The following is an 18,298-nucleotide window of genomic DNA, read 5'->3' on the forward strand; positions in this document are numbered from 1 at the left end:
AGCAGATAAAAATTTTTAAGTATATAGTAGTCTTGAGCATCATTGTTTTAAAAAATTGTTCTAATGGAGACATATATGTATATGGCATCTGCCCCCAAGATTATTTTCAAGCACACATTATATCAATATAGATAGAAAGGTAAATAGATAATGAAGCACAAAACAACGAATACCAAAGTGCTGATACCTACAGAACACATCGCCTGACTAGAACATAATTAGCTCAGATACCATTGAGAAAAATAAAAATACATTTATGTATTTTGAATTTTTTTTTTTTTTTTGAGATGCAGTTTCACTCTGTCGCCAAGGCTGGAGTACAGTGGTGCGATCTTGGCTCACTGCAACCTCTCCCTCCTGGTTCAAGCAGTTCTCCTGCCTTAGCCTCCCAAGTAGCTGGGATTACAGGTGCCTGCCATCACACCTGGCTAAATTTTGTATTTTTTTTTTTTTTTTAGTAGAGATGGGGTTTCACCATGTTGGCCAGGCTGGTCTCGAACTCCTGACCTCAGGTGATCCACCTGCCTTGGCCTCCCAAAGTGCTAGGATTACAGGCGTGAGCCACCAGGCAAGGCTATTTTGAAATTTAAAAAGAAAAGACTTTCAGAGAATTCATGACTTATATAAAATATTGTAATAATATAAATTAGAAAATGAAAAAATGTTTAAAAATTATACATATCCATGTGGCATACATATAAATTAGGACTTATTGGGTGGAGCCAAGATGGCCGAATAGGAACAGTTCCAGTCTACAGCTCCCAGTGTGAGCGACACAGAAGACGGGTGATTTCTGCATTTCCAACTGAGGACCAGGTTCATCTCAATGGGGAGTGTTGGACAGTGGGTGCAGCGCACCGAGCGTGAGCCAAAGCAGGGTGAGGCATCGCCTCATCCGGGAAGCACAAGGGATCAGGGAAATCCCTTTCCTAGTCAAAGAAAGGGGTGACAGACAGCACCTGGAAAATCAGGTCACTCGCACCTTAATACTGTGCTTTTCCAACAGTCTTAGCAAATGGCACACCAGGAGATTATATTCTGCGCATGGCTCGGAGGGGCCTACACCCACGGAGCCTTGCTTATTGCTAGCACAGCAGTCTGAGATCAAACTGCAAGGCGGCAGAGAGGCTGGGGGAGGGGTGCCCGCCATTGCCAAGGCTTCAGTAGGTAAACAAAGCGGCCGGGAAACTCGAACTGGGTGGAGCCCACCGCAGCTCAAGGAGGCCTGCCATTGTAGACTCCACCTCTGGGGGCAGGGCATAGCCAAACAAAAGGCAGCAGAAACCTCTGCACACTTAAATGTCCCTGTCTTATAGCTTTGAAGAAAGTAGTGGTTCTCCCAGCACACAGCTGGAGATCTGAGAACGGACAGACTGCCTCCTCAAGTGGGTCCCTGACCCCCAAGTAGCCTAACTGGGAGACACCTCCAAGTAGGGGCTGACTGACAGCTCATACAGCTGGGTGCCCCTCTGAGACAAAACTTCCAGAGAAACGATCAGGCAGCAACATTTGCTGTTCACCAATATCTGCTGTTCTGCAGCCTCCGCTGCTGATATCCAGGCAAACAGGGTCTGGAGTGGACCTCCAGCAAACTCCAACAGACCTGCAGCTGAGGGTCCTGACTGCTAGAAGGAAAACTAACAAACAGAAAGGACATCCACACCAAAACCACATCTGTATGTCACCATCAACAAAGACCAAAGGTAGATGAAACCACAAAGATGGGGAAAAAACAGAGCAGAAAAACTGGAAACTCTAAAAATCAGAGCACCTCTCCTCCTCCAAAGGAACACAGCTCCTCATCAGCAACGGAACAAAGCTGGACAGAGAATGACTTTGATGAGTTGAGAGAAGAAGGCTTCAGACGATCAAACTACTCTGAGCTAAAGGAGGAAGTTCGAACCCATGGTAAAGAAGTTAAAAACCTTGAAAAAAAATTAGACGAATGGCTAACTAGAATAACCAATGCAGAGAAGTCCTTAAAGGACCTGATGGAGCTGAAAACCACAGCAAGAGAACTATGTGACGAAAGCACAAGTCTCAGTAGCCAATGTGATCAACTGTAAGAAAGGGTATCAGTGATGGAAGATCAAATGAATGAAATGAAACGAGAAGAGAAGTTTAGAGAAAAAAGAATACAAAGAAACAAACAAAGCCACCAAGAAATATGGGACTATGTGAAAAGACCAAATCTACGTCTAATCGGTGTACCTGAAAGTGACGAGGACAATGGAACCAAGTTGGAAAACGCTCTGCAGGATATTATCCAGGAGAACTTCCCCAATCTAGCAAGGCAGACCAACATTCACATTCAGGAAATACAGAGAATGCCACAAAGATACTCCTCGAGAAGAGCAACTCCAAGACACATAATTGTCACATTCACCAAAGTTGAAATGAAGGAAAAAATATTAAGGGCAGCCAGAGAGAAAGGTCGGATTACCCACAAAGGGAAGCCCATCAGACTAACAGCTGATCTCTTGGCAGAAACTCTACAAGACAGAAGAGAGTGGGGGCCAATATTCAACATTCTTAAAGAAAAGAATTTTCAACCCAGAATTTCATATCCCCAAACTAAGCTTCAGAAGTGAAGGAGAAATAAAACACTTTACAGACAAGCAAATGTTGAGAGATTCTGTCATCACCAGGCCTGCCCTAAAAGGGCTCATGAAGGAAGCACTAAACATGGAAAGGAACAACCAGTACCAGCCACTGCAAAAACATGCCAAAGTGTAAAGACCATCGAGGCTAGGAAGAAACTGCATCAACTAATGAGCAAAATAATCAGCTAACATCATAATGACAGGATCAAATTCACACATAACAATATTAATCTTACAGGTAAATGGGCTAAATGCTCGAATTAAAAGACACAGACTGGCAAATTGGATAAAGAGTCAAGACCCATCAGTGTGCTGTATTCAGGAAACCCATCTCACGTTCAGAGACACACATGGGCTCAAAATAAAGGGATGGAGGAAGATCTACCAAGCAAATGGAAAACAAAAAAAGGCAGGGGTTGCAATCCTAGTCTCTGATAAAACAGACTTTAAAACAACAAAGATCAAAAGAGACAAAGAAGGCCATTACATAATGGTAAAGGGATCAATTCAACAAGAAGGGCTAACTATCCTAAATATATATGCACCCAATACAGGAGCACCCAGATTCATAAAGCAAGTCCTTAGTGACCTACAAAGAGACTTAGACTCCCACACAATAATAATGGGAGACTTTAACACACCACTGTCAATATTAGACAGATCAACGAGACAGAAAGTTAACAAGGATATCCAGGAATTGAACTCAGCTCTGCACCAAGCAGACCTAATAGACATCTACAGAACTCTCCACCCCAAATCAACAGAATATACATTCTTTTCAGCACCACACCACACCTATTCCAAAACTGACTACATAGTTGGAGGTAAAGCACTCCTCAGCAAATGTAAAAGAACACAAATTATAACAAACTGTCTGTCAGACAACAGTGCAATCAAACTAGAACTCAAGATTAAGAAACTCACTCAAAACCACTCAACTACATGGAAACTGAACAACCTGCTCCTGAATGACTACTGGGTACATAATGAAATGAAGGCAGAAATAAAGATGTTCTTTGAAACCAACCAGAACAAAGATACAACATACCAGAATCTCTGGGACACATTCAAAGCAGTGTGTAGAGGGAAACTTATAGCACTAAATGCCCACAAGAGAAAGCAGGAAAGATACAAAATTCACACCCTAACATCACAATGAAAAGAACTAGAGAAGCAAGGCAAGAAATAACTAAGATCAGAGCAGAACTGAAGGAAATAGAGACACAAAAAACCCTTCAAAAAATCAATGAATCCAGGAGCTGGTTTTTTGAAAAGATCAACAAAATTGATAGACCACTAGCAAGACTAGTAAAGAAGAAAAGAGAGAAGAATCAAATAGACTCAAAAAAAAATGATAAAGGGGATATCACCACTGATCCCACAGAAATACAAACTACCATCAGAGAATACTATAAACACCTCTACACAAATAAACTAGAAAATCTAGAAGAAATGGATAAATTCCTTGACACATACACCCTCCCAGGACTAAACCAGGAAGAAGTTGAATCTCTGAATAGACCAATAACAGGCTCTGAAATTGAGGCAATAATTAATAGCTTACCAACCAAAAAAAATTCCATGACCAGATGGATTCACAGCCGAATTCTACGAGAGGTACAAGGAGGAGCTGGTACCATTCCTTCTGAAACTATTCCAATCAATAGAAAAAGAGGGAATCCTCCCTAACTCATTTTATGAGGCCAGCATCATCCTGATACCAAAGCCTGGCAGAGACACAACACAAAAAGAGAATTTTAGACCAATATCCCTGATGAACATTGATGCAAAAATCCTCAATAAAATACTGGCAAACCGAATCCAGCAGCACATCAAAAAGCTTATCCACCATAATCAAGTGGGCTTCATCCCTGGGATGCAAGGCTGGTTCAACATATGCAAATCAATAAACATAATCCAGCATATAAACAGAAACAACGGCAAAAGCCACATGATTACCTCAATAGATGCAGAAAAGGCCTTTGACAAAATGCAACAACCCTTCATGCTAAAAACTCTCAATAAATTAGGTATTGATAGGACGTATCTCAGAATAATAAGAGCTATCTATGACAAACCCACAGCCAATATCATACTGAATGGGCAAAAACTGGAAGCATTCCCTTTGAAAACTGGCACAAGACACGGATGCCCTCTCTCACCACTCCTATTCAACATAGTGTTGGAAGTTCTGGCCAGGGCAATTAGGCAGGAGAAGGAAATAAAGGGTATTCAATCAGGAAAAGAGGAAGTCAAATTGTCCCTTTTTGCAGATGACATGATTGTATATCTAGAAAACCCCATTGTCTCAGCCCAAAATCTCCTTAAGATGATAGGCAACTTCAGCAAAGTCTCAGGATACAAAATCAATGTGCAAAAATCACAAGCATTCTTATACACCAATAACAGACAAACAGAGAGCCAAATCATGAGTGAACTCCCATTCACAATTGCTTCAAAGAGAATGAAATACCTAGGAATCCAACTTACAAGGGACATGAAGGACCTCTTCAAGGAGAACTACAAACCACTGCTCAATGAAATAAAAGAGGATACAAAGAAATGGAAGAACATTCCATGCTCATGGGTAGGAAGAATCAATATCGTGAAAATGGCCATACTGCCCAAGGTAATTTACAGATTCAATGCCATCCCCATCAAGCTACCAATGACTTTCTTCACAGAATTGGAAAAAACTACTTTAAACTTCATATGGAACCAAAAAAGAGCCCACATTGCCAAATCAATCCTAAGCCAAAAGAACAAAGCTGGAGGCATCACACTACCTGACTTCAAACTATACTACAAGGCTACAGTAACCAAAACAGCATGGTACTGGTACCAAAACAGACATATAGACCAATGGAACAGAACAGAGCCCTGAGAAATAATGCTGCATATCTACAACTATCTGATCTTTGACAAATATGAAAAAAACAAGCAATGGGGAAATGATTCCCTATTTAATAAATGGTGCTGGGAACACTGGCTAGCCATATGTAGAAAGCTGAAACTGGATCCCTTCCTTACACCTTATACCAAAATTAATTCAAGATGGATTAAAGACTTAAATGTTAGACCTAAAACCATAAAAACCCTAGAAGAAAACCTAGGCAATACCATTCAGGACATAGGCATGGGCAAGGACTTCATGTCTAAAAGACCAAAAGCCAAAATTGACAAATGGGATCTAATTAAACTAAAGAGCTTCTGCACAGCAAAAGAAACTACCATCAGAGTGAACAGGAAACCTACAGAGTGGGAGAAAATTTTTGCAATCTACTCATCTGACAAAGGGCTAATATCCAGAATCTACAATGAACTCAAACAAATTTACAAGAAAAAAACAACCCCAACAAAAAGTGAACAAAGGATATGAACAGACACTTCTCAAAAGAAGACATTTATGCAGCCATAAGACACATAAAAATGCTCATCATCACTGGCCATTAGAGAAATGCAAATCAAAACCACAATGAGATACCATCTCACACCAGTTAGAATGGCAATCATTAAAAAGTCAGGAAACAACAGGTGCTGGAGAGGATGTGGAGAAATAGGAACACTTTTACACTGTTGGTGGGACTGTAAACTAGTTCAACCATTGTGGAAGTCAGTGTGAGGTGATTCCTCAGGGATCTAGAACTAGAAATACTATTTGACCCGGCCATCCTATTACTGGGTATATACCCAAAGGATTATAAAACATGCTGCTATAAAGACATATGCACTCATATGTTTATTGCAGCACTATTCACAATAGCAAAGACTTGGAACCAAGCCAAATGTCCAACAATGATAGGCTGGATTAAGAAAATGTGGCACATATATACCATGGAATACTATGCAGCCATAAAAAATGATGAGTTCATGTCCTTTGTAGGGACATGGATGAAGCTGGAAACCATCATTCTCAGAAAACTATTGCAAGGACAAAAAACCAAACACTGCATGTTCTCACTCATAGGTGGGAATTGAACAATGAGAGCACATGGACACAGGAAGGGGGACATCACACACCGGGGCCTGTTGTGGGGTGCGGGAAAGGGGAAGGATAGCATTAGGAGATATACCTAATGTTAAATGACGAGTTAATGGGTTCAGCACACCAACATGGCACATGTATACATATGTAACAAACCTGCACATTGTGCACATGTACCCTAAAACTTAAAGTATAATAATAATTAAAAAAATAACCCTATATAGAGACATGAGAACTTGCAATAATTTCAGATGTAGAATTTCAAATATTATGGAAAAGATGAACCATTCATTAATGGGTGCTGGAATCACTGGCTATCCATAGAAGGAAGGATAAAATAAGGTCTTTATTATATCGGAGTATGGAGAGCTTTTCAAAATATAATACAAAAAGTATAGGCCATTAAGAAAAATATAATGAAGTACATTAAAACGTATAACTTCAGGATCGAGCCATCATAAACAAAATAAAATGAAATCCACAATCTAGCAAAGGATATTTGTAGTTCATGAGACAACGAAGTCTGAATATCCAGAATATATAAAGAGTTCATTTAAACAATAATCTTAGAGAAAAATAAACAATGAAAATTAGCAGGCACATCACAGAAGAAAGTACCTGAATGACCAAAAAATGTGAGAATCTGCTTTCATCTTCATTAATAACAAGAAAATGCAAATTAAAACTGCATCATGGCCGAGCGTGGTGGTTCATAGCTATAGTCCCAGCACTTGGGAGGCTGAGGCAGGAGGATCACTTGAGGCCAGGAGTTCAAGACCAGCCTGGGCAACATGGCAAGACCCCATCTCTACAAAAAATTTTTTTAAATTAACTCAGCATAGTGGTACACACCTGTAGTCCCCGCTACTGGGGAGGTTGATGGAGGAGGATTGCTTGAGCCCAGGAGTTTGTGGTTACACTGAGCTATGACCATGCCACTGCACTCCAGCCTGGGCAACAGAGCAAGACCCTGTCTCTAAAAGACAAAGAAACAAACAAAAGCGCTGCATTATACCATTTCTAATTATTTAAATGCTTCGAAATCTGAAAACACCAGATGTGGAGAAGGACACAGGGAACTGGGAACACCTACATACTATTATACAAGACAAACATTTTGTAAAGGAATTTGGCAACATACACTAAGTGTAAATATGAAGATGGCCTATGACCAGTCTTTCTACTTTTAGGTATATGTCCTGCAGAAATTCTGGCACAAGGTCAAAGATATTCTCTGCTTTATCCTTCTCCCCTTGACCATCCATTATAGCAAAAAATAAAACAAAAATAAAAATAAATGGAAACAACATAAATTGTTCCTCAGTAAAGAACTAGAATATCATAGGAAATGTGCTAAAGCCACATGTATAAATATGTCATTTGGAATATGTCTTTTTGACATATTTCAAAAAGATATTATTGAGTGAAAAAAAATCCTACAAATTACAAGGATATGTATACCATGATGTATTTAAATAATTGTGATTATATATTACATATTACACAAAAAATATATTTGGGATAAAATATATTCCAGAATCTGCATCAGCTTAAAGATATCCATTATCTGGTGAAGAAAGGAGAGGCAAGGGATCAGGTGGGTGCCTTTAGCTATAAATGTAATTTTTAATTTATAAAAACATTAATAATATCTGAAATTCACATGTCAATATGTCAACATCCCCATGATCCCTAATATGTGCCAGGCACTGTGATAATATGCCAATAATGTGTCAGTAATATGACAATTATTAAATAACATGAGAATACTCTTTGTTAACCTTTAATAATTGTCTATCTTGCAAAAGCACATTATACATTACAGTTATGCTTGTGAAATACTGACAGTCATATTGCAAAGTAACGGCCCGCTCAGCTGCAAAACTTTAACCTGTAGTAATGCCCGCTTTTTAGGGCATGGTTCTAATTCAGTTCTTTATAAAAAAAATTCAATGGTCTGGTTATTGAAAATTAATCAAAAGAACATTCTGATAAGCAAAAGAAAATTATAAGAAAATTCAATGTTGGCTCCAAAAACTGGGCACTTAGTCATATACTGCCTTACATTGTTTGCTTTTTAAGATATCTGAATTAGCTGATGAACTAGATTATTAAAGATCATAGTCAGTGGAGGAAAGCAGCAGCCCAGGAACCAGGGGAAATACAAAAGAAACTTTGCCCCCAGAAATCTAAGCCTCTGAGAGAAACGCTAAGAACAATGGGAGGAATGTCTTACTCTGTAACCTTATTTCAGAGCAAGATGCAAAAAGTTTATCTCCAGGTTCTAGAAGGATAATCCAACGTTCTTCAAGGAAAAGAAAATTTACCCAGTCCTATTTGTTTTATTTTCTTCGTTGTCAACACAATAACTTTAAGCCAAAAAACACAAAGACATTGTCTCTTTAAAAGGACAATGAAGATGGAAAAAGAATGACCAGTCACCTAAATTGAGTTCAGATGTCTTCATTAATGCAATTAGCAAATATATATTGAACACGAACTATGTGCCAGGAACTAGGATACAGTAGGGAACAAGAGAGGTAAAGCTCCCCTTCCTGGTTCTTATATTTCAGTGGGGTAGGTACTAATTAAACAAAGAAATACATCATGCTAATTGCTAAGGAGAAAATCAGACAGGATAAATGGATAGTGAAGACAATGATCAGAACAGGAACATTTCATGATCTTTGAGCAAAGGCATGGATGGGGAGAGAAAGTTATTCATGCACAGACCCAGGAGAGAAGTATTCCAGGTAGATGGAACAGCTAGTACATAGACTGACATGAAAATGAGCCTGGCATATTTAGGTCCAGAAAGGAGATCATATGGCTAGAGGGTAGTTATTCAAAAAGAAAAGTGGCAGGAGGTGAACTGACACGGGTAGGTGGGAGTTAGATCCCACAGGCCCTGGTAGGGTATCACAATGGGAAACCATGGAGAGTTTTAAGCAAAAGAGTACAGGATCTCACTTCCATATCTGAAAGATTACTCTGCTGCTGAGCAAAAGATAAACTGCAAGGAGACACGAAGTGGGAAGACCAGTTTGGGAGGGGTGGGGATATTGAAATAGACTTGGCAAGAATTGACAGCAGTTTGGACCATGAAGGTAACAATGGAAAAGTAAAAAGTAGTAAGCTGTACTGCAGAACTAGAGCCAATGAGACTAATGATGGTTAAAAAATGGCACGGGGAGGGCAAAAGAAAAAAATCAAGGTGACTCCAAGGTTTGGCAATTTGGAAGACAGTGGTGTCATTTACCAAGATAGGAGAGAGTAGGGGAGAAAAGAGAAATGGCAATGGGGCCAGAGAGGCATGAATACTGTGTAGGACACATAAAGTCTAAGACACATATACAACCAGTAGTCAAGTTGAACAGGCAATTAATTGAAATTCATTTCATTCTCTCTGAGAGATGGCAGAATGGAAGATTTGAATTTGGGAGTCACTGGCACGTAGACCGTATTTATAGACATGGGCTGGATGAACTCCCCTAGAGCACAGTGTAGAGAACCCAGGAAAAGTCCTAAGGCACTCCAGTGATGGAGACTCAGGATGGGAGGTAAAGACGCTGACAAAAAAGAGTGAGATTGAGGGGTGGGTGAGAAAAACAAAAACAAAAATAGAACCTACTATTCCATCATAATTCAGAAATTTGTATAACACTTTATGTAAATTTTCCAATTTTTTTCCTCATAATTTATTTGACTTTCTAGCTTGGATTAAGTGGTTCCTGGAGTTTGGGAATAATTTGTGCATGTAGCCATGGGCTCACTGTACACAAATCTGCATTGAGTAGAAGATGGGTAAGAAGAAAAAAAAATAATAATTCCTGACCCCTTTTTAAGAAGGAAAGTGATGTGACACTTGGAATTGCAAACTGGCTCTACAAGTATTCTCTAGGTGGCTTGTATGCACTTAGAAAAGAAAGAGTTTCCATTGGTCTATGTGCCTGTTTTTGTACCAGTGCCACTCTGGTTTTAGTTACTGTAGCCCTGCGGGATAGTTTAAAGTTGGGGGTAATGTGGTGCCTCCAGCTTTGTTCATTTTGCTTAGGATTGACTTGGCTATTTGGGCTCTTTTTTGGTTCCGTATGAATTTTAAAATAGTTTTTTCTAGTTCTGTGAAGAATGTCATTGGTAGTTCCATAGAAATAGCATTGAATCTGTACATTGCTTTGGGCAGCATGACCATTTTAATGATATTGACTTTTCCTACTCATGAGCATGGGATGTTTTTCCGTTTGTTTGTGTCTTTTCTGATTTCTCTGAGCAGTGTTTTGTAATTCTCATTGTAGACATCTTTCACCTCCCTTGTTAGGTGTATTCCTAGATATTTTATTCTTTTTTGTGGCAACTGTGAATGGGATTGCCTTTCTGATTTGTCCCTCAGTTTGGCTGTACAGGAATGCTGGTGATTTTTTGTACATTGATTTTGTATCCTGCAACTTTGCTGAAGTTGTTTATCAGTTGAAGGAGCTATAGAGAGCCACAAAATAAGGTTGCACACCTACAACCACCTGATCTTCAACAAAGCTGACAAAAGCAAGCAATGGGGAAAAGATCCCCTATTCAATACTTGGTGCTGGCCATATGCAGAAGATTGAAGCTGGACCCCTTCCTTACACCATATACGAAAATCAACTTAAGATGTAAGTTGATTTATCCTTCTCCCAAATGTAAAATACTTAAATGTAAAACCCAAAACTACTGAAAAAAAAAAAAATCCCTAGAAGACAACCTAGGCAATACCATTCTGAACATAAGAAAGGGTAAAAATTTCATGAGGAAGACACCAAAAGCAATTGCAACAGAAGCAAAAATTTACAAATGAGATCTAATTAAACTTAAGAGTTTCTGTACAGCAAAAGAAACTATCAATAAAATGAACAGACAACCCACAGAAGGGGAGAAAATTTTTGCAAACTATGCCTCTGAGAAAGGTCTAATATCCACAATTTATGAGGAGCTCAAACAAATTTACAAGAGAAAAACAATCCCTTTAAAACATGGGCAAAGGAAATGAGCAGACATTTCTCAAAAGAAGACATACATGGGGCCAACAAGTATATGAAAAAAAGCTCAATATTGTTGATCATTAGAGAAATACAAATCAAAACCACAAGGAAATATCATCTCACACTGGTTAGAATGGCTATTACTAAAAAGTCAGAAAATAACAGATGCTGGCAAGGTTGTAGAGAAAAAGGTTGTTGGTGGGAGTGTAAATTAGTTCAGCTATTGTGGAAAGCAGTATGGTGATTCCTCAAAAAGCTAAAAGCAGAACTACCATTGGACCCAGCAATCCCGTTACTGGGTATGTACCCAAAGGAATACAAATCATCCTACCATAAAGACACATGCACATGAATATTCCTTGCAGCACTACTCACAATAGCAAAGACATAAAATCAATCTAAATGCCCATCAATGACAGAGTGGATAAAGAAAATTTGGTACATATATACCAGGGAATATTATGCAGCAATAGAAAAGAATGAGATCATGTCTTTTGTGGGAACATGGGTAGAGCTAGAGGCTATTATCCCCAGCAAATTAATGCAGGAACAGAAAACCAAATACCTCATGTCCTCACTTATAAGTGGGAACTAAATGATGGTAAGTTATGAACACAAAGGAGGAAATAACACTGGGTCTGCTTGAGCGTGGACGGTGGGAGGAGAGAGAGGAACAGAAAATGTAACTATTGGGTACTGGGCTTAACATCTGGGTGATGAAGTAATCTGTACAACAAACCCCTGTGACATGAGTTTACCTATGTAACAAACTTTCATATGTAGCCCCAAACCTAAAATAAAAGTTAAAAAAAAGAAAAAAGAAAGCAGTGACCAATATGAACCATCATGGGTCCATGAAGAATTAATGTTGACAACTTCAATTCATTCCTCCTTTCAAAGGTGCTACTAGAGGTTGGGAAAAACCACATGTGATCTGATGACCTCCATGCCAACAACAGGAAGAGTACCATTCATTCATGTCCAAGGGTCTTTATTGTTTCCCTTAAGAGATCCACTGGATACCTCTATAGAAACCAATGAGTATTGGTAGGATTCTGTCTCTAAGGGTCATAAGCTATCATCTGGGGACCATGAGCACCTATTAAGCCCTGAAGAGTGCAGATGTTAACCTACGCAGGAGGGTTTAGGGTAGGAGTTCTTACAGTCTGCTTTTAGGTACTGCCTCATCTTTCTGAGAAGCCAGACCCTTCACCTAGTCAGGCAGCCAACTCCTCAAGGCATGGTGAGCACCAACTGGGAGGAGGCAGGCAGAGTGAGCAGGTGGAACAGGGATACAAGAGCTTCCCCACCTGTGCCTTCATTTCAGAGTCCCTCCAGACTGCCATTTGCAGGAGCTGCCTGTCCCAAGCTGCTTCCCAGCAGTCCCTGAATATCCTGATGCCCCTGCAGTTAATTCTCAAGCTCACAGATGACTGACACCACGTTTCTGTCATCTTCTCAATGAACTGCAGCTTTTAAGTGCAAAAAATACATCCACAAAGCCTTCCACAGGTGTTCTCTCTGCCATTTGCTCTGTGAAAACACCGCCATGGCCTGTCACAACAGGAAGCTAGCAGAGAGCTGCTGGACATGGGACCTTCCAGATTGGGAGCCCAAAATACACTTTTCTAAGGTGCGCTGCTGAGAGATTCTGTGTGACTAAGTCTCCACCTGCAGAAAGATACCGCAGTGGGGAGGAAATTTGTGCATTAAGTGCTTGAGATAAAATTCATCTCTCAGGGCCTCCATTTCCTATATCTTGGAGCTGCCAAATGGTTCTTATTAAAGTTATCTCTTGCTGCCCCTATTCCTCTATCTTCCTAGTAGGGGACATGGTGAGATTTTGTGACAGCAAAGCTGAGTCTTAGACTACTACTCATGTGCAGTGGGTTTAGGAATATATATTAATACTGGTCCTGGCATACAATCAGTCTGGTTCAGAAATTACAAAGAGCACAAATGATGCTCAGCCACTCTCCGCTGAAACCCGTTTACCATCAGTAAAACTGGGGCCTAGATAGCATAGCCTGACGTTTCCTTTTACTCCCTGGTCCTATGAATGCACATATTTCACTTATCTTCAATATGCATTCATTTATTCCACAAATTGGGCACTGCTCTAGGTGCTATGAATATCACCCTGAACAAATTAGTTAAAAATCCCTGCTCTCCAAACTAACACAGGAACAAAAAACCAAACACCGCATGTTCTCACGCATAAGTGGGAGTTGAACAATGAGAATACATGGAAACAGGAAGCGAAACAACACACACTGGAGCCTGCCGGGGGTTGAGGGGTGAGGGGCGGGAGAACATTAGGACAAATACGTAATGCATGCAGGGCTTAAAACCTAGATGATGGGTTGACAGATGTAGCAAACCACCATGGCACATGTATGCCTACATAACAAACCTGCACATTCTGCACGTGTATCCCGGAACTTAAAGTTTAAAAAAAAAATGGATCAATGTGCTATACAAATGCTTCAGTTACATAAACCTAATAGTTATTGAAGACATCTTTTATTGCAGCAGAAATAAAAAAATACATCTTCATATAAAAAATTAAATAAATAAAAATCACTGCTCTCCTGGAGTGCACATTTTAGTGAAAGAACAAATGAACACAACCATTTCCGATTATGAGAAACGCTGAGACGGAAACATGGTGAAGGATTTTAGTGTGACTTGGTGGGAGGGACACTTCCTTAGCTAAGGAAGCCTGGGAGGTAAGTCATGTTTTCTTCTCCTCTTTTATTGCCTATTTTCCTAATTGCACAGCCGAGTACCCCAGCTCTCAAGAGATTTATATTCCTATATTTTAGTTCTGTGCCTATGAAAGCAGCCTTTGAATAGTGTTTAGGAACACAAAACTTCTACCTCTTTTAATTGCTTATTCATTCAACAAATTATAGAGGTCCCATTAGATACTAGGCACTTCCTGGAGATATCAGCCCTCTTCCTACTTCACCTGAGGGAAAGATTAAATGAAACGCTAAAAGAATCTAAACCACTAGTCCTCCACTGGTGAAGATTAGAAGGCACCCTTTCCCTTAAGACCCTTTACTTCTACTTGTCAGAAAGATGTCGTAATATACCACCAAAGGCTGCAGTCTTTACCTAATTTTCTTTATGACTTCGGAGTTGTAAACTGACCTAAGATCATCATGCTTAAGTAATAGTTACTTTTGGTAACCAAGTGTCATTGGTTAAATGTGAGTAAGGGTTAGCCCCACTCCACAACCTTCCTACTGAAAACAAGTTTCAGCCTAAATCCATCCCACTGGGAGACCTTTCTTAAACAAGCATTAATTAACAAGGATGCACAGAACAGTGCACACAGGCTGTGCTATAAAGTTGATGAAATCCCAGCTCTGTGACTTCTCAGGTGCACCGACTACAGCTCTTTCATGAAAGATTGACTCAAAGCAGATGTGTCAATAGTCCAGGGTCAAGTTTGTGTTAGCCATACAGTCAGCATTAGACAAACAAAAACCTGTGCACCAGTGACTAAGCAGTCTCATTTAAGGTCATGCTTCAGGGTCCAGCCCCAAATGAACAGGCTATGGGTTTAATTAGAAAATGGGTGGTTGTCAACCAATAGTTGACAACAGTAGTTCAATCAATCCACATATACTGACTGCGTTAGTGTCACTAGTGACAGCCCATTCCTAACATTCATCATACTAACAGATAAGCCACTCATTCACCAAGAAAAACTCATCTCTAGCATCCCTTATGCAAATCCTCAGAGCCTATGGGATAGAGGGAGAAACTAAAGAGAGCCACAGGGCTCTCGGATAAGAATGCTGGCTCACTAATCCTGGGGTGTGACTTCCTGATGAGGGAACTGGCTGCCTGAGGGTGCCACAGCTAAGCACTGAGGTGTGCCACAGCTAAGCATACAGTTAACATCCCACTGCCTAACATGGACTGAAAAGTGTAGGCATCCTCACCATGAGAGCATCCCCTAACATGCCTTGTCTGTTTCCTCAGTCATCCACCCACCTCATTAACATTTGTCACATACCCATTGTGATAGAGGACAGAGATATATTCTGCCCTGCAGAACTCAAAAGCCTAGACATCAAGTAAGCATAATTTCTTATTGCCAGTTCATTGGTTGGCACTGTGTGGAGTACTGCCTCAAAAAAAAAAAAATAATGCTCAGCAAGAAAAGGAATTTAGGATAACTAGTAATGTCAGCCATGGCAGGAAATGGAAAATGGCCATACATATGTATGTGATATCCCCACATTAGACATGCCATCATTAAAACAATCTTATCAACTTTTTGGATACTTTAAATAATAAACTAGATTAGTTAGCTGTAAAATTACATTGAAATAAACCTTAAAACCCTAGGCCAATTTGAGGCATCTTTACTACCAGACTGCCAGAAGTAGCTGCCAATTTAAACAGAAAGATGGTATCGGATACCCATCTTCAGGGCTTTAAGCACATGAGAGATGAAAGGAAGATGAGAAGAGAGAAATGAAAGTGCTGGAAAGCTTTCCTATGACAATTTCCTGTGAAGAAGGGTCAGTATACACCAGACTATGCCAACCATGGCTTCTAGTTAGCTGCTCTGAGAAACCAAGGAAGGATCCAGTGAGCAAGAGCCCTGTCCAGGCTCTGCAGAGAATGCCCATTCTGCCGTTCCATTAGCACTGCAGACTTGGATGCCAGTGACCCAAATCTAACTTCAGGGGCACAAGTCTCCCACTGAACTGCAAGCCCTTTGAGAGCAGGTGCAGTGTTTCACAGATGAGTAGCAAGAACCATCAGTTCTGCTATAACACAGCATACGTGTTCCTGACAATCACCACACTTCACAAAAGCATACAATAAAAACCAAAGGACTTACGGCTTTGGGGTACACTCAACATCTTCCCCAGTGACATCATTGCAGCTGGAGCCAGGAAGTGGACCAGCAAGAGCATCAGAGAGCCGTGGGAGAACCTTAGTCAGACCATACAGAACCCATCTCCAACAACGGCACCATGTGGTAGCACAAGGTAATTGCAGATGGGAACCGCGCAGGACAGAAACAATGAGTTCGGCTGGCATTTAAAGAATACTGAGGCTGGGTGCGGTGGCTCACGCCTATAATCCCAGCACTTTGGGAGGCCGAGGTGGGTGGATCACTTGTGGTCAGGAGTTCGAGAGCAGCGTGGCCAACGTGGTGCAACCCTGACTCTACTAAAAATACAAAATTAGCCGGGTGTGTTGGTGCATGCCTGTAATCCCAGCTTCTCGGGAGGCTGAGGCAGAAGAATTGCTTGAACCTGAGAGGTGGAGGTTGCAGTGAGCCAAAATCGTGCCACTGTACTCCAGCCTGGGTGACAGAGTGAGACTCTGTCTCAAAAAAAAAAAAAAAAAAAGTAATACTGAGTGGCTAACATGTTTTTTGGTCCCAACACAAATTCTGCCCATCAGGATACTTAGGTGAGAATCACATGATGAAATACTACTGACATGACTTTGGCAAGTGAAATTGCTGCTAATCAAAAGAGGCACAACCAATTAGCATTTATGGAAACTGCAAATGTACAGGCTCAGGTCTATAAGTATATTGATAAGTATATTTGAAAGGCTGGTCTGGGTTTGTAGCTTGGCTACATCTCTTCACAGGTGTGTCACCTTTGGAAATTTATCTAGTCTCTCCAAGCCTCAGCTGTAAAACTGTGATAACAGGGTGAACCTAACAGAATTGTATTGAAGATTAAATAGTATATGTAAAACTCTTAACACAAATGCTTAATAGATTGCCATAGACCAAACATTGAGTCCCCCCAAAATTCATTTGTTGAAAGCTCATCCTCAATGCAATTGTATCAGGGGGTGGAGCTTTTGGGAGGTGATTATGGCATGAGGGTAGAGCCCTTATCAATGGGATTAATGGCCTTATGAAAGAAACCCCAGAGTTCCCTCACCCATCTTGCCACATGAGGTCAGTGAGAAGATGGCCATCTATGAGAAAGTGGGCCCCCAGCAGACACTGAATCTGCCAGTATCTTGATCTTGGACTTCTCTGCTTCCAAAACCATGAGAAATAAATTTCTGTTGCTAATAAGCCACTCTGTCTATGGTATTTTGTTACAGCAGCCCAAAGAGACTAAGAATAGATCATAACTTCTGCTTCAGCTATATCCATCATTGTCATCATTATCATCACTTCCTTAGCCAAAAGGGTTAGACAGAGTGGGAGAGAAACCCCAACCCATTTTGCACAGGGTTGATGTCAGAACTTCCCACACAATGAGAAGAAGCTGGATAAAGCCTTTCCACAGAGGAGGAAGTAAGAAGAATTCTCATTGGTCCGAAAATAGTGGATCTAAAAATGCAGTTACTCCTTCTCATTAGCACTCGCCTTATGAAAAGCCTGACTTTACTTCCTCAACTTTGAGGAGACCAAGTGCCACCAAAACACAGACAGCCAATTCCAAAATGACTCAAAGAGTCAAGGGAATCAGAGAAAATAAGTTAGCTGCAGTCTTGAAAAAACTTTAAAGCAGCAATTATGGCCTGTTCAGTCATATCCTGTCCCACGTATTATAAAAAAACAAAGTACTATTAGGAGACCAAGGGGACTATGGTTTGCCCTGAAGTAAATCCAGTATTACTCATTTTGACCAAGACAACCATTCTCAATTGTACATTTGTTTTAATGTAAAAGGGTACAGAGACTTAAA

The sequence above is a fragment of the Pan paniscus genome, chromosome 2 (assembly GCF_029289425.2).
Source record: "Pan paniscus chromosome 2, NHGRI_mPanPan1-v2.0_pri, whole genome shotgun sequence".
In the NCBI taxonomy this organism is placed as follows: Eukaryota; Metazoa; Chordata; class Mammalia; order Primates; family Hominidae; genus Pan; species Pan paniscus.